This window comes from Hypanus sabinus, chromosome 10 (genome assembly GCF_030144855.1).
Source record: "Hypanus sabinus isolate sHypSab1 chromosome 10, sHypSab1.hap1, whole genome shotgun sequence".
NCBI classification, from domain to species: Eukaryota; Metazoa; Chordata; class Chondrichthyes; order Myliobatiformes; family Dasyatidae; genus Hypanus; species Hypanus sabinus.
In genome coordinates, this window is record NC_082715.1 from 39,824,652 (window position 1) to 39,852,376 (window position 27,725).

General features: G+C 41.8%; 1 protein-coding gene across 13 annotated transcripts in view; it reads left to right on the forward strand.

Annotated features, from left to right (window-relative positions):
• Positions 1-27,725, forward strand: part of LOC132400603 (dystrobrevin beta) — a 488,265-nt gene that overhangs the window by 78,351 nt on the left and 382,189 nt on the right. For 8 of the 13 annotated variants that reach the window (XM_059981731.1, XM_059981728.1, XM_059981721.1 and 5 more), the window contains exons 1-2: positions 1,026-1,546; positions 14,378-14,474. The gene's annotated coding sequence lies outside the window, so the exon portion shown is untranslated. Of the gene's footprint in view, positions 1-1,025; positions 1,547-14,377; positions 14,475-27,725 lie in introns of those variants that run through there. The other 5 variants (XM_059981722.1, XM_059981724.1, XM_059981723.1 and 2 more) reach the window with 1 other exon arrangement.

Consider the following 27,725-nt stretch of genomic DNA (forward strand, 5'->3'; position numbering starts at 1 on the left):
CTGAGAGGGCACCATTGATGGGGAGGCATCTTTATTTCAATAGAAGTGTGAAACCATTGTCCCATCATGGGTAGATGGAAGAAGCACAATGTGTATAGGAGTTAATGCACTGCCAAATATTTACCTTCTTTAATACAGACACAGAAAACTCTGGAACTACTCAGCAGATAAGGCCACATCCGTGGGAAGAACAGATATAATCTTGCACTGTGCCTTGTAACTGTTGGTTTTTCTTCTGAATTACTTCATGAACCCCAATACATCAGTGTGGATGAGTTTGTCCATGAGCTGTATGAATGTAATTTCTTTCTTCCTTTTGTGATACTGTATTGATTTTTAAGGGTTCCGTATTTTTGACACAGATATAATCATTTCATCATTTGTCAGGTTGCTAAATGAATGATAAGTATTTAATGTTATACCTGCAAGTCGCCTTTCATCATCTCAGGATGAAAGAAACCTGTAAGCTGCACTTTTATTAAAGGAAGACTTTTGCCATATTTACATAATGAGAACCTAATAAGTTGCTTGCAACTGCATTGTTACAAGTCCAGTTAGCAGTTTTACAATTAATGCAGATCATGTATATCTGAACATATTCACGGCGTTAGATTTGTTTTGGATAATTAAATTTATGCAATAGTTAATTTTAATTAGATTTTCTCTCTTTCATCTCGTCTCTCTTATAATTATTCTTGTGCTTAACGTGAATCCATTATGATGTAACTTTAAAGGGAGACACTGCACTAGTCAAATTAAGTTTGTAACTATTTTAAGCCAGTTGACGCCTTCTCGCCAAAATAGGGGGAGCGTGTATGTTTTCATGCTCTCCGACCAAAAAAAAAACTCTTTAATGCAATGGTTTCTGAGTGAGAGGGGAAGTAATCGCTTCCTCTTTCTTTTCCTCCTGCATCCTTCAGTGTGCTTGCTGCACGCCTGATAGGTGACTGGCAGCTACCTCGCCTCTGTCATTTGACAGCGGCTCCTAGCTCGGCCCAGCAGCAGCATGACGTACCTTTCGGGTCATGGGCTGTACATGGTAATGGCTGTGATCTGTTCGTGCCACTGAGCGGCTGTGGAGTCGGTCTGTGGCGGAGGCGTTTGAACCAGCTGGTTTGTTAGCGAAGGAGCGGAACTATAAGGAATAAGTGCTGGACGGCGCGGGCAGGAAGGAGTAGCGTGGGCATCGACACAGTGACCTGGGAGGAATGTAGATTCCGAACAGGCTGGCTTGTTTTGGTGCTTTGCAGGTCAATTGCAAAAGGCTGCATAGTCATCCCCAACGCGAGTGTGTCTTATAATTGGGGAATACACGGAATAAATAACAGTGACATTCCACCCAGAAGGACGATACCGGCGAGACGGGAGGATCCCGGCAACGAAAGGAATAGCGTGCGATGGGCATGAAATTCTCGGCTGCAGCCGTCTGCATGTACGGCGTGCAGCGATCTCACACATAATAAGAGCACGCTGCGCACGCTCTCCAGTGGGCTTTATGCAGTTGTGGAGTTTTTGCTTGATGTGTTCGTCCTGACACTTTGTTCATGTAAGTAAGTAGTGTGCAAAAAATATCTTAAATGCTCTTTCCTCCGATCCCCGCTGTGGATCCGCATAGAATGTAGTCGTTCAAACTAATACTCTGCGTACAGGAGAGGAAATGATGCTGTTACGGTCTCTTGTCAGATACATTTGCATGCAAACGTAGATTCTTCTCTTGCACGGGAAAATGAAGCCCCCTTCACTCGGATGCTGAGGAGTGGGGTCAAGAAAAACATTGCGTAGGTGCAGCAGTTCGGTTAGGTTGCGTTTTCCAGTTTAACCTTTTCAGCGCGGTTTTGAATTCTGAAAGTCAAGTCTACTTCAGAGTTCAAAGATGAATGTGTTTGTTTTGAGAGAAGTATCAGGTCGGATTTCTTTTTTTCTGTTTGTTTTGCAATTTCACTTGACGGTAGCAAAGAATTGAGCCTCCTTCCGAGATCTGTGGACCTGCGATATTGCAGTTTTTAACCGTTTGGAATGCCCCCGTTCTGTGTTACTCGGTTTGTGTCATTTGTGTTTTATCCCCTTTTCAATAGTTTAGAAATACCTTGCTACGAAGCAATTAGGTAAGAGCAGTGCACTTTATAAAAACTCGTTTTCAATGCAGTGGCTTCGTGACATGAAATATACCCACAGATGACGAGCTTTTCCCGCTTTTGTTAGTGTTAAAAAATCGTACAAAATGGTAACTGTACTAATAATGACCAAAAAAACGGTTGTTTACATCATAGAAAGCCGCAGGCTTCCGTTTCTCATCAGTTTCTCAATCTACCTACGTAAATTCTTTTTGATAAAAGGAAACGTCGGCTGGAGTTGTGTTTTCCCCAACAACTTGATCCAGCTGCACCAACTTGTCTTTTTTTCAGGCAGCTCTATCATATTACACTTCCAGACTCTAGATAATGACAAGTTATACACAATGCAGCACAACGTGTACTGTGGTTTTTGTATTTTCTTCATTAAAAGTGGCTGTGTTTAAAGGGCAATGTTCTGTCCAGGGATTTTGGATTTTGAGTTTTAACTCTTCTGGAGCTGTGCTGTGCAAAGCTGTATTTTAAATCTCATTTCATGTTTTACATCCGTTTTAAATCGGTTTAATGTCATGTATTCTGGAAAGAGTTATTTTATGTTATTTAGTGGGTGGCAGATTCCTTTCAAGGTTTTAATTACGTTAGGCGAATCACGATTGTAAAACAAAAGTGCTTTGCTTAAATTTCTTCTTAAGCCCATCACTCTTCCTGGGGCATTGGCAGGCTGTTGGCTGCAGCTTCAGTCCTGGACCACTCTTCCAGACTTGCTTTCAAAGTGTAGCCTGTTGAAAATCCTTCCTGTCCCAGAAATGAGGGCTTTGCATGCAGCTTCTCTTGGCATTTCCAGAGTGCCGGGTTTTTATGGGATGGGTTTGCTGGTCCCATTCCCAAACCTTCTTTGCAGCCCGGCTTGGGACAGTCCATGGCGGAGTTTCGGCCACTGATATAATTTATTCTTTCTGAAGCACGTTTGTTCAAATCTACTGCTGTTTAATAGAATACGTACACAACGCTGGAAGAACTCAGCAGGTCAGGCAGCATCTGTGAGCAAAGAGTACGTTTTGGGCCAAGACCCTTCATCGGCCTGAAACGCTGGCTACTCTTTTCTCACAGATGCTGCCTGACCTGCTGAGTTCTTCCAGTGTTGTGTACATATTCTTTGATCCACAGCATCTGCAGTTGTATTTTTGTGTACTGCTGTATAATGTTTAGCTCCGTGTGTGCAACATTTTCAATTCAAATATAACATAATTACAACATTGAGCTTGAATTCAGATGAAAGATGAGGATTATGGTTGATGTCTACCTTTGGCATTTGAAACAGAAACAAATTATGATCATGAAACCTTTTCTTTATTTGACACAGACTATAGTGTCCAGAGACTTAAGATTTTAGACACGGAGGCTTACATTTGAGGACTGATTATATCTGTTAATTATGCTTTTAAGTTTATTTATTTACGAGACAGTTATTCTTCGTTTACAATAAAACGTGTGGCAGATGGACTGTTTAATACTGTGCGATATCTGTTGACAGCAATCACTGTTGTCTTCATGTGGACCTGGGCTGGTGACTGATTACACGTCATTGTGTAAACAGGGTAATGAGAACAATGCCACCTGAAGCTGTGAGGGACAAGCAAAACATGAAGCTGTGAAAATGAGTCCCAATTATTAAACCACAGTATGTGTAAGCTACATTTTAGTATTAAATCAAGCAGGCTTTGCCCCTGGCTTGTACTGGCGGGCGATAACATTTGACAGTTTGTTTTTTAATTGCCGTGAATTAAGATATTAGTGTAATTTCCCTTTTTTGATGTTTGCATGCCCTTTGGAGACAACAGGAGAACGTACCCAGGGCGTCTTGTTGTCTCAGCAACAGGTAAACAGGTGGATGTGTGTAGATAATGAGTTTCTGACAGATGTGTATAATGGTATGTAAAACTGAAAGGAAAGGGTGCACCTGAACCTGGGAATTCCTGACAGAGACTTTGAACTTGTTCTGTGCACCCAGAGGCATTTGTAGATGTTGGTAAGGTTGGAGGTGATGGAAAAGGCATCAAGGCAAGGGAAGCAACAATTAAACTCATGACCTGTTTTGCTCAGTCCAAAGGAAGATCTGGACAAATAGGCATTTGAAATTGCAGAAGATATGCAAAGATACAAAGTCAAGCTTCAGAGCATTACAATTGATAACTATATCTCGAGTGGTATAGAAATGTAGTGGTTAACGTAATGTTTTACATCGCCAGCTATATACTGTTGTCTGTAAGGAGTGTTCCGAAATGATGCACTGTGTTGGTGAGTCATGGGCAAGCTATGTTGGCGCTGGAAGCACTGATTTGATTTGGCGCAAATGACACCTTTCTGTATGTACATGTGACAAATCAAGCCAATCTTTATCTTCTACTATCTGGTAGCAACAGGAACTGTTCATAATATATTCTTTCCTTTTAGTGTCTACATCTGGTTCTCTGCTGACCCAGGCTAGTGTCGATAGTTGTTCCCTTGTTGGCATGTATGTTAGGTTTTGAGTAATCATATCTGGCAAGCTCCCCATCCATTTCCAACAACATGATATGCTGTGATTCACCTGAGAAAGCATCCACCTTTTTGTTATTTATACATTTATTTGTCTTGATGATGTAATTAGAGATGTCTCATCTTTGGGAAAGCAACCTTTTCATCGGCCCAAGTTGTTTGCCAAAGTACAGTGTACTCAAATGAAAATATCTGGTGCTATAAGACGATTAGTAAGTGGATAAAGCTTAACCAGCCTTTTGTAGAGCATAACAATCTTTAATTCTATTGAATATTCTCCTCAAGACTTTTGAAAGGTTTCCATTTTGGGAAGAGAGCGAGAGAGAAAATAAACAAGTTATATATATATATATATATATATATATATTATATATATAAAAATAATAGATATTATATCTGTAAATATATAAATAAACAAATTTGGCACAAGGTTTTGAAGATATGGAGCCAACCAGCTGAAAGAATACACAAAATGCATTTCATGAATAGTGCGTTTCATGAATAATACCACCAACAAACTATTTTAATTCACCTTCAAACAAGCATTCACTTTGTTCTACAAGTTCCCCCACTACGTTTTTGTTTGCTGAAAACACTCTGGTATTGTTCTTTTCTCCAGTTCTGACAAGAGGTTGCATACCCAACATGTTGACCTTTTTCTTCCTACAGATGCTGACTGAGTCGCTGAACTTTTCCAACATTTTCTTTCCTCCTATTTTATAAATAGTGCTGTGTTGTTCTGTTGGAAGTGCAGTTTTGTCTTGTAATTCTGCAGAAACATTTTCAAGTAGAAGTTGGTTCATGCTTGGTAGCATTGGAACAATAGAGTGTAGTGTGCCAGGTGGATTTCATCACTCCTGTTGCTCCTTTTTTTTTTTGAAAATAATCCAATTGGTTCAATGTTGTGTATTTCTGATGGAATGACTTTTCTCACCTGTTTTTAGTATCTGCTGTACCTGTATTGTCAAAATAGAACAATCGTGGGCCATGACTGCCGGCTGGTTTTATCTGTTCAAACATTTAAAGATATAAGACCAACCTTGAGAGATTAATTACAATCATGCATGAAGATATCTCATAAACTTTCCTTTTCCCAAGTCAGGTTTACTGAAGGCTACAGAAACATATTGACAACTGCTGGAACTGGGGTTATATAATAATGCTTAATCATGGAAAGAATTGAACTTGGCATTTGTTGTGTGCAGGTCTTAGGGACTTGCTGTGTTAGCTCGTAAGCTTGTGTCCATATTGTAAAACTGCTCTCCTTTGGGAGCTTATAAGCACAAGAGATTTTGCAGATGCTAGAAATCCAGAGGAACGCATAATAAATGCTGGAGGAATTCAGCAGATTGGACAGCATCCATGGAAAAGAATAAATAGTTGATGTTTCAGACCAAGACTCCCATCAGGGCTGGTAGGTGGGAGGAGGTGCAGGAGTACAAGCTAGAAGCTGATAGATGAAGCCAGATGAGTAGGTGAGGGGCAATGAAGAAGATGATATATGGGAAATATAAAGGACTGAAAGAGGAGGGTGGACCATGGGAGAGAAGGAAGGAGGAGGGGTCCCTGGGGAGGTGATAGGCAGTTGAAGTGAGCAGAAGATGTAACAGGGGAGCCTGCATGAGGAATGGAAGAAGAGGAAATGAGGAGGGGGAAAATTACCAGACATTACTGGAGAATCAATATTCATGTCAGCAGGTTGGAGGCTGCCCAAACCGAGTAAGTCATGTTGCTCCTCCAACCTGAGGGTGGCCTCATCATGGCAGTAGAGGAGACTATAAACTGACTTCCTGGAATGGGAGTGAGGATTGGACTTAAAATAGTTGGCCACTAGGAAATCTTATTTATTGTGAATGTGCTTGACAAAGCTGTCTCGCAATATAAATCAGGTCTTACCAACCGAGAAGAGGCTGCATCGGGAACACGAGATACAGTAGATTACCCCAAAATATTCACAGGTGTTACCAAGATCGATGTACTTGACTGTCCATGGAGTTCCATTGTGTCTGCCTGCTCCTGCCCCACTGAACTCGTGTCTATGTACTTTGACTCTGTTTAATCCCCCTTGGCATACTCCCTTCCCACCTCCATCTGCAAAGCATTACATACTGTTGATCAATTCAATTCCCCAGCCATGGTTGCCTCATTTTCACCATGGATGTCCGGTTCCTATGCGCTTCTATAACTCATCAGGAAGGCCTGAAAGCTCTCTGCTTCTTCCTCAACAACAGACCTGACCAATTCCCTTCCTCCACCACCATCCTCAATCTAGCAGAACTGGTCATCACATTCAACAATTTCTCTTAGGCTCTTCCCATATCCTCCAATTCCAAGGTGGAGCCATGGGCTCCTGCGTGAGGCCCAGCTAAGCTTACCTTTTTGTTGGCTATACGGAACAGTCCATGTTCCAAGCCTTCTCTGGTAAAGCTCCTCAACTGTTTCTGTGCGACATAGACAGACTGCATCATGCACCACTGCTGAGCTTGTTAATTTCATTAACTTTGCCTCCAACTTTCACCCCACCCTTAAATTCACTTGGTCCATTATTGACTCTTCTTTCCCCTTTCTCAATGTCTCTGTCTCCGATTCTAGGGACAAATGTCTATTGATTTTTTTTATAAACCTACTGATTCTCACACTAGAAAATCTGCAGATGCTGGAAATCAAAGTAATACACACAAAACGCTGGAGGAACTCGGGACTGATGAAGGGTCTTGGCCCAAAACGTTGACTGTTTACTCTTTTCCATCGATGCTACCTGGCCTATGGAGCTCCTCCAGCATTTTGTGTGTGTTGCTCTCTTACCTCAGTTCAGGGCCCCGAACAGTTCTTCCAGGAGAGGTGATACTTCACCTGCAAATCTGTTGGGTTCCTCCATGGTATCACATTGATGAGACCTGACTTTGGTTGCTGGACCGCATTGTTGAGTACATTCCCTCTATCTGCAACTAGCAGGATATCCCAGTGGCCAACCATTTTAATTCCAATCCCCACTTCTTTGAGCAGATCAATTCATGCCTCCTGTGATGAGGCCACTGTCAAGGTGTAGGAGCAATACCCTCATATTCCCTCTGGGAAGCCTCCAATTTGATGGTATGAGCATTGATTGCTCTAACTTTTGGTCATTTTTCCCCATCCCCCTTCTCTATTCTTCAATCCCATATTTCTAGTGCTCTTCTTACCTCATCCCCTTACCTGCCTCCCACTTACCCTGGTGACCCTCCTCCTTCCCTTTCTCCCATGGTCCATTCTCCTCTCCTATCAGATTACTTCTTCAGCCCTTTACCCATCTCCTCTCAGTTTCTCACTTCATTGTCCTCCCCTACCCACCTGGCTTCACCTGTCATCTTCTAACTTGTGCTCCCTTCCCTTCCCCCATCACTTTATTCTGTCTTCTTCCCCCTTTACTTTCCTTTCCAGTCCCAATAAAGGGTCTTGGTCCAAAATGTCAACTGTTGATTCCTTTCCATAGATGCTGCCTGATCAGCTGAGTTCCTCCAGCATTTGTGTGTGTCATTTGGTGGATATTGCAATATAGAATGAAAACCTGGTTTGTGTAGCACAACTGCTAAATAGTCTGTTCCATGGCACTCAACCAGTTAATACTATAGAACTATAGTATCAGTGTCAACTGTACCAGTGATGCCTACACAGTTAAGAAAACTCACCAACGCCTCTGCTTTCCGAGGAGGCTCAAGTGAGCTGGGCTTTGTACATCTGTGCTTGTGTCATTCTGCAGCACACAGTGGATAGCATCCTGACAAGGTGTGTTACACAAGGTGTAGAAGCTGCACTGTGATGGACAGGAAGGTTCTCGCGGGTAGTCTGAACTGTCCAGCGCATCACCAGCTTCAGCCTGTCCGCCACTTAGATTTTATATATATATATACAGAAAATTGCCAGCAAAGGGCTAACGGCATCATGAAGGATCCCACCTGCCCTGGTTATGGACTGTTTGTTCTACTCCCATGAGGGAGGTAGTGATATAGCATCCACGCCAGGACCACCAGACTCAAAAACAGTTACTTTCCCAAGCAGTAAGGCTGATCACCCCACCCTTCCACTCCCCCAACCACCATGACTTGATCATTTTCTGCCAGTCACCTTATATACAGACACTCGTGCCTCGCGTTACTTTTTGAACATACAATCAATCTATTTATAGAAGCTGTCTTGTGTGTGCATTATGGTTTTTAAATTGTTGTTCTTTATCTTAGTCTTTTTTCAAATCCAGAGCAGTGATTGTTTTGTTTTTCTTTTTACATGTGTACTGGACATGACATTAAAGAATATTGAACCTGAAGAATAGTTATGCATTTTGTTGTATCACCCTGACAATGTGAAAGATGCCCAAAACTAAAAGTCCCTTAAAAATAAATACTAGTCTAACAGCAGCGAAGACATTTTTGAAGTACTGTTATTAATTATTTGCCTTGTTCAATCATAATGAAGACTAAGAATCAGAGTGATTGTGACAGTCAGATTCTGGTGAAAGGATTCATAGCAGTGTGGAGGAGTAGAAGAATTTTAGGATCAATGTCTGTGGGTCCCTCAAAGTTGTTGTGCCGGTTGATAGGACGGTTGAGATTGCATATGGTGTGTTGGCTTTCGTTAGTCAGGGCATTAAGTTCAAGAGCCATGAGGTAATGTTGCAGCTTTGTAAAACTGGCTAGACCAGACTTGGAATATTGGGTTCAGTTCTGCTCTTTGTTGTGGAAAGGATGTGGAAGCTTAAGAGAGTGTCGAGGAGATTTACCAGAAAGCTGCCTGGATTGAAGAGCATTCCTTTATGAGGAAAGTTTGAACAAGTTAGTGCAGGAGGTTAAGATGTAGCTTGACAAAGGCGTATAAGACCATAAGACATGAGAGCCATTTGGACCATTGAGTCTGCTCCACCATTCAATCATGACTGATCATTTTTTTCCCCTTCTCAGCCCCACTCCCTGGTCTTCTCCCCATAACCTTTGATGCCATGTCCAATCAAGAACCTATTAAGCTCTGCTTTAAATACACTTAATGACCTGGCCTCCTCAGCTGCCATGTGATAACAAATTCCACAAATTTACCACCCTTTAACTAAAGAAATTTCTCCGCACCTCTGTTTTAAATGGACGCTCCTCTATCCTGAGGCTGTGCCTCTTGTCCTAGACTCCTCCACCACGGGAAACATCCTTTCCACAGTGACTCTGTCTAGGCCTTTCAACATTTTAAAAAATTTCAATGGGATTCCCCCCCCCCAACCTTCTGAATTCCAGTGAGTACAGTCCCAGAACCATCAAATGTTACTCGTATGATAATCCTTTCATTCCAAGAATCATCCTTGTGAACCTCCTCTGAACGCTCTCCAATACCAGCACATCTTTTCTTAGATAAGGAGCCCGAAACTGTTCACAATACTCAAGGTGAGGCCTCACCAGTGCCTCATAAAGTCTCAGTATCACATCCCTGCTTTTGTATTCTAGACCTCATGAAATGAATGCTAACATTGCTTTTGTCTTCCTCACCACTGAATCTACCTGCAAGTTAACCTTTAGGATGTTCTGCACGAGGACTCCCAAGTCCCTTTGCATCTCAGATTTTTTGATTTTCTTTCTGTTTAGAAAATAGTCTGCACATTTATTTCTACTACTAAAGTGCATGACCTTGCATTTTCAAACATTGTATTTCATTTGCCATTCTCTGGTCCATTCTCCTAATCTACCCAAGTCCTTCTGTAGCCTGTTTGCTCAACACTACTTGTCTTTCAACCAATCTTCGTACCATTTGCAAACATGGCAACAAAGCCATGTACTCCATTATCTAAATCATTAATATACAGCATAAAATGAAGAGGTCCCACCACTGACCCCTGTGGAACACCACTAGTCACTGGAAGCCAACCAGAAAAGGATCTTTTTATTCCCACTCACTGCCTCCTACCAATCAGCCAATGCTCTAAGTAGGCCAGTAACTTTCCTGTAATGCCATGGGCTCTTAACTTGGTAAGGATCCTCATGTGTGGCATCTTGTCAAAGGCCTTCTGAAAGTCCAAATATACAACATCCTCTGCATCCCCTTTATCGATCCTACATGTTATCTCCTCAAAGAATAACAACAGGCTTGACAGGCAAGATCTTCCCTGAAGGAAACCTTGCTGACTTGTCCTATCTTGTCCTGTGCCACCAAGTATTCCATAACCTCATCCTAAACAGTTGACTCCAACATCTTCCCAATAACTGAGGTCTGGTTAACTGGTCTATAATTTCCTTTCTGGAACCTCCCTCCTTTCTTAAAGAGTTAAGGGATATTTGCAATTTTCCAGTTCTCTGGCAGCATGCCCAAGTCCAATAATTCTTGAAAGATCATTGCTAATGCCTCCACAACCTGTACTGCCATTTCTTTCAGAACCCTAGGGTGTAGTTAATCTGGTCTGGGTTACTTGTGTACTCTTGGGTCATACAGCTTTTTGAGCACCCTCTCTCTTGTAATAGTAACTGCACTCACTTCTCTTCCCTCATACCCTTCAACTTCTGGCACACGGCTAGTGTCTTCCGCAGTGAAAACTGATGCAAAATACTCATTTAGTTCATCTGCCATCTCCTTGGCCCCCATTATTATTTCTCTGGCCTCATTTTCTAGCGGTTTACTTTCCACTTAGATATTGTTTGCTCGCTTACTTTCACCATTTCATCTTTTCCCTGCCAATGATTCTTTTAGTTACTCTCTGTAGGGTTTTAAAAGCTTCACTATCCTCTATCTTCCCACTAATTTTTGCTTTGCTGTATTCCCTCTCTTTTGCTCTTACATTAGCGTTGACTTCCCTTGTCAGCCATGGTTGTACCATTTTGCCATTTGAGTATTTCTTTGTTTTTGGAATTCATCTATCCTGCATCTTCCTCATTTTTCCCAGAAACTCACACCATTGCTGCTCTGCTGTCATCCCTGCCAATGTCTCATTCCAATTTGCTTTGGTCAACTCCTCTCTCATACCACCATAATTTCCTTTACTGAAATACTGCTACTTTATTTTCTCCCTATGAAATTTCAAGTTTAACTCAATCATATTGTGATCACTGCCTCCTAAATGTTCTTTTACCTTAAGCAACCTAATCACCCCAGTTCACTACATAATACCCAATCCAGTCTTGCTGATCCCCTAGTAGCTTCTATGACAAATTGCTCTAAAAAGCTATCTCTTAGACATTCAACAAACTCACACTCTGAGATCCATTTCCGACCTGTTTTTCCCAACCAGCCTGCATGTTGAAATCTCCCATGACTGTCATAACATTACCCTTTTGACATGCCTTTTCTCTTTCCCGTTTTTAATTTGTGGTTCATATCCTGGCTTCGATTGGGAGGCCTGTATATAATTGCCATCAGGGTCCTTTTACCCTTGTAGCTTCCTAACTCAACTCACAAGGATTCAACATCTTTCGCTCCTGTGTCACATCTTTCTAATGATTTGTTGTCATTCTTTACTGGCAAAGCCATGCCACCCCCTCTGCCTACCTTCCTATTCCTCCGATACAGTATTTACCTTTGGACATTTAGCTCCCAGCTGCAGTTCAGTGATAGCCACAACATCATACCTGGCAATCAGTAAAAAAAAAGCAAGAAGATTATCCACCTTATTTCTTGCAGTCCATGTATTGAGATATAACACTTTGAGTACTGTATTTGCTACCCATTTTGATTTTGCATCCTAGTGCACTGATACTCACCCTGCTGGCTGCAATTATGTCCTATCATCTGCCTGCCCTTCCTGACAGTCTGACTGCACACTATCTTTGGTTTTTTACCATCAGTCCAATCCTGAGTCCCTTAACTCCGTTTCTCACTCTTCTGCTGGATTACTTTAAACCCTTCCCAACAGCTCTAACAAACTTGCCCGTGAGAATATTGGCTGCCCCTGGGTTTAGGTGCAACCCATCACTTTTGAACAGGTCATACCTCCCCCAGAAGAGATCCCAATGATCCAAGAACCTGAAGCCCTGCCCCCTGCACCAGCTTCTCAGCTACACATTAATTTGCCAAATCATCCAGCTTTTCCCCTCACTGACGTGTGGCACAGGCAGCAATCCAGAAGTTACTACCCTGGAGGTCCTGCTTCTCAGCTTTCTGTTTGGCTATCAAAATTCTCTTTTCAGGACCTCTTCACTTTTCCTTTGTTTGTCATTGGTACCGGTATGTACCAAGACATCTGTTTGCTCTCCTTATCTCTCTAAAATGTTGTGGATGTGATTAAAGACGTTACTGACCCTGGCACCTGGGAGGCAGCGTACCATCTGGGTGTCCAGTTCACGTCCACAGAATCTCCTATCTGTTCCTCTGACTATTGAGTCCTCTATCAATACCGCTCCCCTCTTCTCCCTCGTTCCCTTCTTCTCCACGGACCCATGCTCAGTGCCAGTAACACAGTCTCCGTGGCATTTCCCTGGAAGGTCATCCTCCCATGACAGTATCAAAATGGTATACTTATTTTTGAGGGGAATTGTCACAGGGGTGCTCTGTGCTAACTGTCTATTCATGCTCCCATTCCTCCTGAGAGTCTCCCAGCTACTTGCCTCCTGCAACTTCGGGGTGACTACTTCCCTGTAACCCTAATCGATTATCTCCTCATTCTCCCAGACAAGCCGAGGAACATTCAGCCGCTGCTCCAGATCCCTAACACGGTCTTCAAGGAGCTGCAATTGGATGCACCACGCAGATGTAGTTCCCTGGGAGACTCTAAGTCTCCCAGGACTCCAACATCTGGCATGAAGAACATACAACAGCCATTTACTACACTAGGTCCAGTAAGGGTGGGAAGGAACTTTAACAGAACTTGCCCAGAGCCAGCGCCTCTTTCAAGCCGATGCCTCCTTTGAGTCAAAGCCTGACACTCCTACTCTCACCACTGACCTATTCCTGACAGTGGCTTCCCCGCTTGTCCCTTCTGTACTATTAAACTAGTACCGCCAACTTGCAAGAAACTTTATCGCTGGGGCTTGCTCCTGCCACTGTTTAGGCCATTAGAATGAGCCTGGACATCTGCGAAGCTCTCCTTTTAAACAAGCATTACTGACCTGTGAGAAACTTTGTCGCTGTGGCCTGATTGGCCCGTCGGAATTTCACTGCAGCTGGACAATCATTGTGATTTGGCTTCATTTGTTCGCACATTTAAGGCAAGATAAAAGGCCAAGCCGAAGAATGAAATTGCAATTAACAAATTCTGATAGGTTTTCCTTTTCCTAAATTGAGCCCTGAACAGTATCTTTCACTTGAACCAAGAAAGTCAAAACTGTGAGGTGACATCAAAAGTTAATTGTATGTTATTTTAAAATATGTGTTTGAAATAACGATACAACACAGGTAAAGGATTTGAGTAGCTTAGCGTGGTCTTCCATGGTACTAACATGATCTGGATTTTATGATTATTTGGTCAAGAGAGTGCATAGACTTAAAAGATTGTCTTAAAAGTTTAAATGTAGTGGGTGGTTTTAAATTGTGTGGTTTTTGATTGATGCACCATGTTTGAGCAAAATCTTGTGCAGAAATGTTAGGAATCTTTTACATGTGATATATAGCCAGTAAGGAAAATACTATGAATAAGTAATTTTGGAACAATGGATGCTACATTAAAATCAACTACAATAGTATGGAAAAAGTTAGGATTAATTCAGTCAAATTGCAGAATAAGTAGAATTAGTTTTTTTTCAGTGTATCTGTAGAAAATTGTGGTGTTCATTTCTTGTGTTAAAATTCTATTCTACAAATCTGATCTTAATTAACATTTTTGTTTCTAGACATTCCTATTATCAAAAGTTGAAGCCTATCGAAGTTGAAAAACCAGGATAAAAGACCAAAGCTCCTAGGACAAGACAGGACCCAGGTTACAGACAGGTGGGGGTAAAATTTTGATATGTATTTGGGAAGAAAATTTTGAATGCCTTGAAACACAAACGAATGATGCATTTCCTCACCTGGGACCATGCTAAGATGTGAAGTTGCATTCTGCTCACATGGCTTGCTTCTGAGCAGCTTAACTTTAACATACAATGAAAAATTTACATTTTGAAAATTCTACCATCTTATTTGCCAGTTAATTTTAAGTTATTTTTGCTGGAAATTGGTTGTAAGGTTACTGGTTACAAGTCAAATATTCCTAAAGTTTGTAAATTATCACATTTGCACCTGGCCTGTTTTGTAGATAAATGTTTTGGAATATTTCTAATACTTTCTGACAGCTTTGATGCTTTGATGTATTATTTACCAAATAATATAGTATTTGGACAGGATTGCCTTTGATATTCAGCTGTGTAATAGGTTAACATTCTCTTGATTCATTTCTCAATGGAAAAAAAGTTGAAGTGAAGTTTGGTGGTGATAAAAAGATAATTTTCTTAAGTCAAATGTGTTAATGGGAGATGCTTTAAGTTATCACAGTTAATGCCAGAGCATGATTTACAGAGGCATTTGTGTATGATAGATATGGCATATTTTTCATGAATAACATGAGACAAATCCTGAATATTGAAATGTGCAAGGTATTGCAGCTGGTCATTGCTAAGTTTTTCACTTGATACCCATTCATAAACATGTTCCAGTAATTATGATTAAGAGCAAAATCTTATCAATATTAAACTTTTGTACTACGGGAGTACTACGTTTCAGCATTATTTTTGTAACTTTGCTTATTTTCTATGTAACCTATCTCCGGATAATGTGATTTGAACTGAAGCAAGTATTGGACTTGAGAAGAAACGTGCAGTATATATAAGCCATCCAAATTATTCATTTGGTCTTTAATGTGATCAGCCCTGAATATGATATTTGTTGATCTTCTAATGCTGAATTGAAAGTAGATTGGCAATAATTACAGTTTTGAAATTGCTGCCTGCAGACAATGAGTGAGCCTTGTTTGTGAATGATAATGAAAGAAAGTGTGTAAACTTGTTTATATTTTGCCCTTTGTTTAAAGTGTTTTGATTTCTATAAAGATAATACGTATTGTTTGAAAACGCACTCTGCTATCCATACCCCACTTTTCTCTGAGCTATAATTAAACTGCTGATAATATTGTGCATGGCCTTCTTTTTTTTTACTGTAGTATTAACTGCAACATAGCATTAAATTAAACTTGTAATTTTGTGTGTGGACCTTAACCAAAACAAAATATTTTCATTCTTGTCAGTACAATCTTCCTTCATTAGTTCTTCAGAGTAACACTGAAGGGATTTACCTGCAGATGAGAGCCAGCTAAAAGACTACCTGCTGTATGATCAATGCCATTATTCTGTCCAATGATCCAGCCTTATTTCTGTTGTTCGGGAGCCTTTGTGGGGAATTTTCCTTCTCCATGTGCTGTGCGTCCTTCAATTCCAACTGTCTACTCTGAAAACTGATTAAAGGTCTTTTCCTTAAGCAGATAGACTGCTCCAGATTGAAGTCATGCAGCTAATGAAGGACAATGTTGAAGTTTTCACTCAACAGCCTTGTAGTTTGAGAACTGCTTTCATTATTGAGAAACTTGGTTATCCCACTTTTAAACATTCTTAAAATCCGCTGTGGTTTTATGCTTGGATTGTTTTATTGAGCGGTTGGCCTTGCACTTTTCTGGAGGTTGAGGTTGGATCGAATGCAGAGATGAAGAGGTGATTTAAATATATTTGTAGTGAATGCTCAAAGTAATGCACACTTCATGATCAAACCTATTCCTGATACAGTTTTTCCTCTCATCAGCAGTAGCCTAATCATACTTGAATTCACACTCTTCCTTTCTCCTCATTCCCTTTTCTTATAATTCTTCTTAGCATTGATGGACTCTCTGCTTCAATCAATGCTGAACTCTGGTGCTTTTTATAATGCCTCAAGCTTTTATGTGCTGACTTTATACAGGCAGAGTCCTCCGCCTACAGTAGGTTTATAATTGTAAATACTTCTCTCATTTTGTTAGTATCTCACTGTTAGTGTGTTACACAGTGAGTACTCTGCAGAAGTCAATGTGTTTTCTTAGTTTTTTTATTACTGTGGTGAAATTCATATTTGATATTTGTAATTTGCATTCAATTGTGGGCATTAAATTAATATTTTAAATATAATAGAATGAAATTGAATTTCTACTGTTAAGCATTTTGAGTTCCAGGATATAAATTCTATAGTCAATGAAAGTTTGTTTCGCACTGATTTCTTTTAGAGTGCATTATGTGGAGGATCAGAGGGATCTTGGGGTCAGAGTCCATAGGACACTCAAAGCTGCTACGCAGGTTGACTGTGGGGTTGAGAAGGCATACGGTGCATTGGCCTTCATCAATAGTGGGATTGAGTTTAAAAGCCGAGAGGTAATGTTGCAGCTATATAGGACCCTGGTCAGACCCCACTTGGAGTACTGTGCTCAGTTCTGGTTGCCTCACTACAGGAAGGATGTGGAAGCCATAGAAAGGTTACAGAGAAAGATCTACAAGGATGTTGCCTGGATTGGGGAGCATGCTTATGAGAATATGTTGAGTGAACTTGGCCTTTTTTCCTTGGAGCAACAGAGGACGAGAGGTGATCTGATAGAGATATACAAGATGATAAGAGGAATTGATCGTGTGGATAGTCAGAGGCTTTTTCCCAGGGCTGAAATGGCTAGCACGAGAGGGCACAGTTTTATGCTGCTTGGAAGTAGGTACAGAGGAGATGTCAGGAGTAAATTTTTACGCAGAGATTGGTGAGTGTGTGGAATGGGCTGTCGTTGATGGTGGTGGAGGCAGATACGATAGGGTCTTTTAAGAGACTCCTGGACAGGTACATGGAGCTCAGGAAAATAGAGGGCTATGGGTAACCTGATGTAATTTCTAAGGTAAGGACATGTTCGGCACAGCTTTGTGAGCCAAAGGGCCTGCACTGTGCTGTAGGTTTTTATGTTTCTATATGCTCGGGAAAGTTAGTCAAGTTGTGCTGCCTTCACTGACTTCAGTTGCTGCAACAAGACAACTTAAGGATGTTAAGGCATTAGTGAGAGTGCCGAAGAGGTTTGCCAGGAGACTCCCTGGATTAAAGGACATGTAATATAAGGAGAGCTTGGACAAGCTTGGGTCGTTTTTCCTGGAGTGGTGGAGGCTGAAAGGAGATCCGATAGAGGCTTTTAAAATAAAGGAAGGCATTCATGTCGATAGGATGGACAGCCGGTATCTTTTTCCCGGAGCTGAGATGTCTGAGGTCTGGTGTGCCTTCACCTCAGGGACTACAGCAGTTCAAGAAGGGAGCTCATCACCACCTTCTCAAGGGCAACTAGGGATGGGCAATAAATGCTGGCTTAGCTGACGATGCCCACATTTTGTAAATTAATAAATAAATTAAAGCAAGAGGGCGTAAGTTCAAAGGAGAGGTGCGTGGTACTTTTTTTATATCAGAAATGTAGGTGCCGGGGATGTTCTGCCTGGTGTGGTGGAGGCAAATACAATAGGGGCAATCAAGAGGCTCATGAATATGCAAGATGGGGAAGGATATTGACTTTGTGTAAGCATAAGGGATGAGTTTTGCTGGCCATTTGATTACCGATTTAATTAGTTCACAGCATTGTTAGCTGTTCCTGTGCTGTACTGTTTGATTTCTATAATCTTGCATTTGGGCTGGAATTGTGAAGCAAAAAGCAAAAATTCTGCAGTGCATTCCTGTTTGTAGAGTAGTAACTCGGCTATACTCTACTCTAAATAAATGTACTTACAAAGTAGTGTAATTCTCCTCTTCTGTGCCTGATAATTCTCACTCCGGTGTTTAGTGAAATGAGACATTTTCCAAAATCAAGCCTGCAAAGCTTCGACACTTGTGTTGACAACAACTGGGTTGATTAATGGTGAGGTAGGCGAGAGGTAAGTTTTAAAGAGGATCTTATTGAAGAAAGGTGTAAAAGCAGGCTTTAGAGAAACCGTGAAATTGAACCAGCACAGTGAATGTATTTGCTAGGAATTGGACTAGCAGTGCTCAAGTAAAGAAAATGGAAGGTTGGCAGTGGAATAATTGAAGTTTTTGGCATGGTTGTGGCAAGATCAACATCCCCCCCCCCCCCCGAAGAGAGTTTGCTTGAAATCAGGATTCATTCTGGCTGCTCGAGTTCATGTTTAATTATCACTTGACTACACAGGAATATAGCCAAACGAAACAGTGTTCTTCCAGGGCCGAGGTGCAACACACACACAGCACAAGATACACACAGCACTTTGAAGATAGCTGGCAAACATGCAGTCATGCAAAAACAAAACATCCTTAGAGTCCCTTAGTGACACGTTCTGCAAATTCATGATATGCTTCTGGCTGTCCAACTTGTCGTTCTACCAATCAACCACTGCAGGGCAGTGCCAGTGGGAAAAGCCAGCCCCCACCAGACATGGAGCCACCCTACACTGGTTCTGGTGTCTCCTCTGCTGGGCTGCAGCAGCAGGTAAGCCCATGGTTTGAGGCCTTGTCCTTGCTGAAAGTCAGGCTACACAGATTCCCTGCTGTATCGGGACATAGAAATCTGTAGGTTTTCTATGTATGTTTCAACAGCACATTACAGGCCCTTCGGCCCACAATGCTGTGCTGACCATGTAATCCGCTCTAGAAACTGCCTAGAATTACCCTGCTGCTTAGCCCTCTATTTTTCTAAGCTCCAAATACCTGTCTTAACAGTCTCTTGAAAGACTCTATTGTATCCGGCTCTACCACCTTTGCTGGCAGTGCATTCCCTGCACCCATCACTCTCTCTGTGAAAAGCTTACCTCTGACATCCCCCTTGTACCTACTTCCAGGCACCTTAAAGCTATGCCCCTTCGCGTTGGCCATTTCAGCCCTGACTATTCACAGGATCAATGCCTCTCATCATCTTGTACACCTCTATCAGATCACCTCTGATCCTCCATCACTCCAAGGAGAAAAGGCCAAGCTCACTCAACCTTATTCTCATAAAGCGTGCTCTCCAATCCAGGCAACATCCCTGTTGTGCCAACAAACGGGGTAAGTGGGCCTGCCTGCATTGTTACATTGTCAATGTCCAGCAGGGTTTTGTGATCGCAAAAGAAACGCCCAGTGCAGTTTTTGCTTTTACATCGCATGCTGCATTCGTGCACCAACTCTGATGCCTTTGATGGCTTCCTGTAGCAGGCAACAACATGGTCCACACCAAGCCCAGCTGCCCCGCCAATGAGTAGCTCACTGGTCGGGGTAAACCTGCAGCACCCGAAGTTCTTAAAGTCCAGTTTTGTCTTGCAGCTGTAAAAAAGATGTTTAGAAAAGACAAAAATACCATTGGTTGGCCCTCAAGAGGCCACTGTGTCTGAGCACACTGCCATGTTATTGAAACCGTGTGATGATACACAAACTATGGAAGGGACATAAGAGTCGTGAAGACTGCACTTGTGTACAGTCAAAATATGTATGGAAAATGACAAAGCTTATATAGAATATCAAACATTGAAGTAATCCGATTGGTTTACTTTTCCTGTGTTTACATTTCACTTGCCCCTCCTGCTTTTTCTCTAATTCTACAAAACTATCCCTCAAAATGATAAATGCAATTACTCCTGATAAGTGTGTTCCTCATGCGAACCATTGAAGATGAGGAAACTTTTTTTAATGATACTAGTTAGGGACAGCTTGTAGACCAGCAGGTTTGTGTGGAGTGTTGGTGCTTTGATTGGGATTATAGAAATTTGGAGAACTGTAGAGGTAACTATGCAGGCTAATGAGAGAGCAGTTGCTGGAGGTGTTCTTGATTGCCATAAAATTAATGAAGATAATCAGTTTGCCTTTTGGGAATACCAATGTAGAGAGATGTTATTTCAGTTTGTCTTGATGTCACATGGGATGACTGAAAAATAATTATGAAAAGAGATGTGAAATTTTAATCTTTATGACTTCCATACCCAAGATGAGTTGTGGCCAATTGCTATAGTTATGAAGGGTTTTGAATGGGGCTGTGGGTGGGCAAGAGGTTAAAAACAGTTTCTCCTTATTGGTTGTTAGCTAATGTGGCTGGGACCTATGTGCACAACTTAAAATGGGGATTGAGGATGACGAGAGGAGAAGAAAATTTTCCATTCAGAACATTACTAATGTATAGAATATGAAGTGACACAGAACCCAATACGTCTTTTGAAGAAAAATTGATCAAAGATTTGAAGTGGCCTAAGAGAAGAACATGTACTGCTGTTTGAAGAAGTGGACTTGGTTCTGGTACACCAGCTGCACGGCTTCTTCTTGCGTTATAGAATGTTATGGTTTCTTCTTATTTGTAATCTATCCAAGAAGTTGTTGCCAAACAGCTGCCTAAGATACAGAGATGGTTCTTTCTTGCTATTTTTCTCCAAACCAAAGAGAATTTGATATTCCTCATGGAGATGAACTATGTAATTGGCTTTGGGAATGACTTGCAGTACCACTCAGTGACCTCAGGATGTGCATGATTAGGTAACTTTTCCATAGGGGATATGTCACTAGTGCCCTTGAAGCAATACTACTAACAACCAAATATAACCACTGGATTCCCGACCACAGTGCACAAAGAAATAATGCTGGAGTAGAGATATTAATGCCTAGTATTTTGGAGCAAGTCAGCTTACTACTGACTCTGTTACTGAAAGTAAAATCATTAAAGTATCACTGATTATCTAAATTTATTATCAGCCTCAGTCAAACTTTAAAATCATGCAGTTATTTTGGGGTTTTAATACTGCAGCTGCAAGAAATATTTGGAATTTCAAGGAGGAAGCCAAGTTCACAAATTGGGATGGAGTTGTATTAGGTCCAGACTCGCCATTAGACAGAATTCGCCCTTTCAGCCCGTTGAGTCTGCTCTACCATGGCTGATTTATTTTCCCTCTCGACACCATTCTCCTGCGTACTTCCTGTAATCTTTGACACACTTACTAATTAAGATCCTGTCAATGATCTGCTTTAAATATACAGTACTCACTGTTATGAGTGATGAACAGACCTGATGGACAATGGGGTGCAGAGTTAACCATTTCCCCCCCTTTGAGAACCGCAAACTATTACTGTTGCTATGCTGCTCATGAGAGAGAGAGAGATGGAAAACAGGCAAGAACATCTGCTACAGATAAGGGAGGGGAGAGACTGTTGATTTACTGTATTTTGACTCTTCCTGGATTGTTTACCTTCCACTACAAGGACTTTACGCGTTAACATTCCTCAGGAGATAGCGGGGTGGCCTGATTTGATGGACACGGTCATTCAGAGTTGATGGATAACTGAGACCCCATGAGTGGGGATAAAAAGACACGTCTGGAGAGACACCCTTCAGACACACCAGTGGACACTGACCGAGTGTTGGGAACCCACAGAAAGGTGGGGGCTTTGGAGACCGAACCAGGAGATCGGTCAGTAAAGCTCACAGTGTTACAGCAGGGCCGGTGGGGACTTGTGTGTGTGTCCACTCATGCCAGAGTGACGAGTCCACCACAGAAGAACGGTCTAGCTGAAGACCAGAGGGGTCATAACTGAATGGCCACAATGACACGACAGATTAAGAAAGCCACAAGAGGTTTGCCTGCCGCAGCTGTTGCTGTTACACCTCGCTCACTCGCGCTCTCTCCCCAACGATTTCAATACAACAACCATAACCACCTTAGCATTTATGAACTGAACTCTATACTTTCCTATGACAATTCATTTATCCCTAGACATCGATAGAGCTTGTTTATTATTGATTATTATTATTCCTACGCTTTTAGGGTTATTACTGCTAACTTGTTTTATATGTATATTTGCATTTTTGATATTGTATCGTGTAGTTTACTAATAAACACCTTTAGTTTGGTACCACCAGACTCTAACGGATTCTTCTTTCTCTGCTGGTCAGACACCCAGTTAAGGGGTAGGTAACATCACTGACTTGGCCTCCACCACCCTCTGGCTAAAGAAATTCTTCCTCATCTCTCTTCTAAAGGAAAATCTATCTACTCTGAGGCTGTGCCTCCTGGCTTTAGACTCTCACACTTTTTGAAAACATCCTCTCCATGTCCACTTTATTCAGTACTCAGTAGGTTTCATTTATCTAAACTTCAGCAAGTACAGCCCCAGAGGCATCTACTGCTCCTCATTCATTCCCAGGATATTTCTTAAAAACCTGCTCTGGACACTGTCCAGTGTCAGCACACACCTTCTTAGACATGAGCCTCAAAAATGCTTGCAACTCTCGAAATGTGGTCTGTCTGATGCCTTAAATTTAGACATTTATAGCTCATAAATCCTTACTTTTTATATTCTAGTCCACTTGAAATCATTTGCCTTCCTTTCTATTGACTCGGCCTGCAAATTAACCTTAAGGGAATCCTATACTAGGTCTCCTAAGTTCCTTTGTACCTCTTGATTTCTAAGTTGGCAAGGTTTTGAAAATAGTCTACACATTTATTCCTTGTACTAAAGTGCAAACCATATACTTGCATACACTTCCTTCCATCTGTCACTGCTTTGCCCATTCTCCCAATCTGTTCATGTCCTTCTGCAGACTCCCTGCATCCTCTCCACCATCTGCCCCTTCACCTGTCTTTTTATCATCCATAAACTTGATGTCAAAGCCATCAATTCTGCCATCCAGATCAACAATAATGGATCCAACATCAAAACCTGCAAAACATCACTAGTCAAAGCAACAGACATGAGGCCCCCATTATCCCACACTTTGCCTTCTTCCAGTCAGCCAGTCGTTTATCCATGCTGTTATCCTTCCTGTAATACCATGAGCTTTTGTCTTGTTTAGTAGCTCATGTGCAGTACCTTGTCAAAGGGCTTCTGAGGTCCAGGTGGTCCAAGACTGAGTGAAATTGCATCTGCAGTAAATTGCAGCGGGTCCAGGTCCTTGCTTAGGCAGGAGTTGATTCTGGACATGACTAACCTCACAAAGCACTTCGTCACAGTAGATGTGAGTGTAACTGAGAGATAGTCTTTGAGGCTGCTCACCCTGCTCTTCCTGGGCACTGGTGTGATTGTTGCCCTTTTGAAGCAGGTGGGAACCTCCACCTGCAGTCGTGAGAGATTGAAGATGTCCTTGAAACTCCCACTAGTTGTTTGGCACAGGTTCTCAATGTCTTACCTGTTAAACCATCAGGCCTGACACCTTACAAGGGTGTATTTTCTTGCAGGGATTTGCAGAGGATTTGTAGCTTTATCCTCCCTTTCAGAGTGTGCATTGGAAGTGGTGAGCTGATCTGGGAATGAAGCATCATAGCCATTCATGATGTTAGGTTTTGCCAGTAAACCCTACCAGAGCTGATTCCATATCCAACTCCAATCAGAATGATTCTCACACTTATTTTTTTTTTCCCACTGTGATCATATTGATTACATTGAGTTTGGCTGCTGATTTTGAGTCGGTCGGTCTTTGGGCAGTGGATTATTGAAGCTGCGATTCAATGTTACCATTGTGATCTTGAGCAATCTTGGCACAGACAAATGGCAGTAATTCAAAACCCTTCAATAAAGCTTGCATTGACAAAATAACCCAGGGCTGCCTGCCCCTCCCCAAGCTTGTAGTGTGATCAGTTGGTTTCCACATTGTCTCAGAATATCAGCTGAAATATTCCGTATTGAATGGGCAGTCAAAGGAAATAATATCCATCAATTGAAATGATTTGTTATGTTGACTGATTTGAAAAGAAAATGGTAGATTGTATCTTCCAAACACACATACTTTGAAAACCATGTAAGAACATTGTTGATTGAGAATCTAGGCTGGGTCAAATAATTTGATGTAAACATGTGTTCACTATATGTTCTTTTGCTCTTGCTTTAAGAAGATGGTAAGTGATTTTGAGTTGGAAATTTTGAGAGATTGAGCATCCCTTGAGCTAGTGTTCGGCAAGACAGGGATCTACACGATAACACCTGTGTTGCAGATGCTCTACTAAAATAACTAATGATGTTATTGTTAGGCTAACACCCAAGCACCAGGTGCCAGCTGAATTGTGATTTATTCATTGACTTGGATACAACATGCGCAATTTTTAAGAAGAGATGCTTTCTATTAAACGATAAACGGTAAACGATACTTGCATTTACACGAAATTACACTACAATCATGCTGCAGTTTTTTTTTTGCCAACTGCAGAGTTTTAGGTATTTGTCTTCAGAGTGGTTGGTTAAGAGAAAATATGGTCTGATTCTGACCGCTCTTGCTATTCGAGCTGCTCTGAAAATGATCAAACACCCTTAAGTTCCGGTATCTCATAGCTCAGTTGGATGAGGATGCCTGGTGTGGATAAAGGAGCGAAGAATGTTCTGGGATTAATGCAGTGTAGGGTGAGACTTCAAAGCAATACAGACAGACTGAGAAAAGGGCTAGATACCTGGCAGGAAAAATTTAATGCTGAAATATATATAAAAAAATAGATTTCAGGAGGAAGAATGAAATGAGGGAGATAGATATGCAGAACAGCTCATTTATTAAAGATGTGCAGGATTCTGATGAAAGTTCAACTAAACCATGAATTAATTCTCTATCTCAACAAATGCTAGCCTCCCTGCTGAGTATTTTTAGCATTCTTTGTTTTTATTTGAGATTGGGGCATATGCAACAAGGTTATTGGGCTTACAGAAAGAGGTACAGCATACAGAAGCAAGGTTATAGTGATAGACTTTGATAAAGCACTGATTCAGACACAGCTGGAATATTGTGTTCTTGTACTACACTCATTGAAAGAGATGACTGTTTTATGAGATTTGCTGAAGAGATTGATGCAACCAATTCTGGGGATGAGGGAATTCAGTTTAGACTGGTTGAGGTTGTTCCTCCCCAGGATCAAATCATAAACATGAGCGAGCCTGCAGATGCTGGAGATCCAAGACAACACACACCAAATGCTGGAGGAATCAGCAGATCAAGTAGCATCTATGGAAAAGAATAGGTAGTTCATGTTTTTTGGCCGAGACCCTTCTTTCAGAGTCCTGAAGAAGGGTCTGGGTCTGAAATGTCGAATATCAATTCATTTCCAGAGATGCTGCTTGACCAGTTGAGTTCCTCCTCCATTTTGTGTAGGAGGGGATCTGGTGGAGGTACTGAAAGATACTGAAGTTGTTACAGACTTCATTAAAACCTGTGTGGATGAGTGTGTGCCTACAAAGACTTGCTGTACATTCCCAAACCAAAAGCCATGGATGAACCAGGAGGTTCGTGATCTGCTGAGGGCTAGATCTGTGGCATTCAAGTCTGGCAACCCAGGCCTGTAGCAGAAAACCAGGTATGATTTACGGAGGGCTGTTTCAAGGGCAGAGAGACAATTTTGAATGAGTTTGGACGTGACATCGGATGCATGACAACTCTGGCAGGGTTTGCAAGACATTACTTCCTACAAAGTGAAACCCAATAGTGTGAATGGCAGTGGTGCTTCACTACCAGATGAACTCAACGCCTTATATGCACGCTTTGAAAGGGAGAACACAACTACAGCTGTGAAGATCCCTGCTGCACCTGATGACCCTGTGATCTCTGTCTTGGAGGCCAAAGCTAGGCTGTCTTTAAAGAGAGTGAACCCTCGCAAGGCGTAAGGTCCCAATGGAGTACCTGGTAAGGCTCTGAACACCTGTGCCAACCAACTGGCGGAGTATTCAAGGATAGTTTCAACCTCTCACAGCTATGGGTGGAAGTTCCCACTTGCCTCAAAGAGGCATCTGAACTCCTGCCTCAGCAAGGACCTGGACCCACTGCAATTTGCCTATCGCCACAATAGGCCAACAGCAGATGCAATCTCAATGGCTTCTCACGCAACTTTAGACCACCTGGACAACACAAACATCTATGTCAGGATGCTATTCATCAACTATAGCTCAGCATTTAATACCATCAATCCTGATTGGGAAGTTGTAGAACCTGGTCCTCTGCACCGCCCTCTGCAATTGGATCCTTGACTTCCTAACCAGGAGACTGCAATCTGTGTGAATTGGTGATAACATCTCCTCCTCATTGACGATCAACACTGATACACCTCAGGGGTGTGTGCTTAGCCCATTGCTCTACCTCTGGCTACACATGACAGTGCAGTGAGGCACAACTCAAGTACCATCGATAAATTTGCTAATGATACAACTATTGCTGGTAAAATCTCAGATGGTGACGAGAGGGGTGTACAGGAGTGAGATATGCAAACTAGTGGAGTGGCGTCGCAGCAACAATCTGGCACTCAATGTCAATAAAGCGAAAGAGCTAATTGTGGACTTCAGGAAGGGTAAGCTGAAGGAACACATACCAATCCTCAGAGGGATCAGAAGTGGAGAGATTGAGCAGTTTCAAGTTCCTGGGTGTCAAGATCTCTGAGGATCTAACCTGGTCCCAACCTATCAATGTACATAGTTATAAAGAAGGCAAGACAGCAGCAATACTTCATTAGGAGTTTGAAGAGATTTGGCATGTCAACAAATACATTCAAAAACTTCTTATAGATGTACCGTGGAGAGCATTCTGACAGGCTGCATCACTGTCTGGTATGGGAGGGGGGGGCATGGTGTTTTTGCACAGGACCAAAAGAAGCTGCAGAGGGTTGTAAATTTAGTCGGCTCCATCTTGGGTACTAGCCTAGAAAGTACCCAGAACATCTTCAAGGAACACTGTCTCAGAAAGGCAGCGTCCATTACTAAGGACCTCCAGCACCCAGGGCATGCTGTTTTCTCACTGTTACCATCAGGTAGGAGGTACAGAAGCCTGAAGGCACACACTCAGTGATTCAGGAACAACTTCTTCCCCTCTGCCATCTGATTCCTAAATGGACATTGAACCCATGGACACTACCTCACTTTAAAAAAAAATATTATTTCTGTTTTTTGCTCAGTTTTTAATCTATTCAATATATGTAAATTGTAATTGATTTAGTTGTTATTTTTTTCTCTCTGCTAGATTATGTATGCATTGAACTGCTGCTGCTAAGTTAACAAATTTCATATCACATGCCGGTGATAATAAAGCTGATTCTGAAGATTTTAGATAAAGTTGATGGATGGAAACAGTTCTCATTGGCACAAAGGTTGAGAACAAGAGTACATGCAATGAAATTGTTATCAGAACCAAATGTGACATGCGGAGATCTTTTTTTAATGCAGTGAATAGTTCGGGATTGGAATGCATTGCCAGGAGTACTGGTGATGGCATATTTTATGGTAACCTTTGAAAAGGGATCTGAGTGT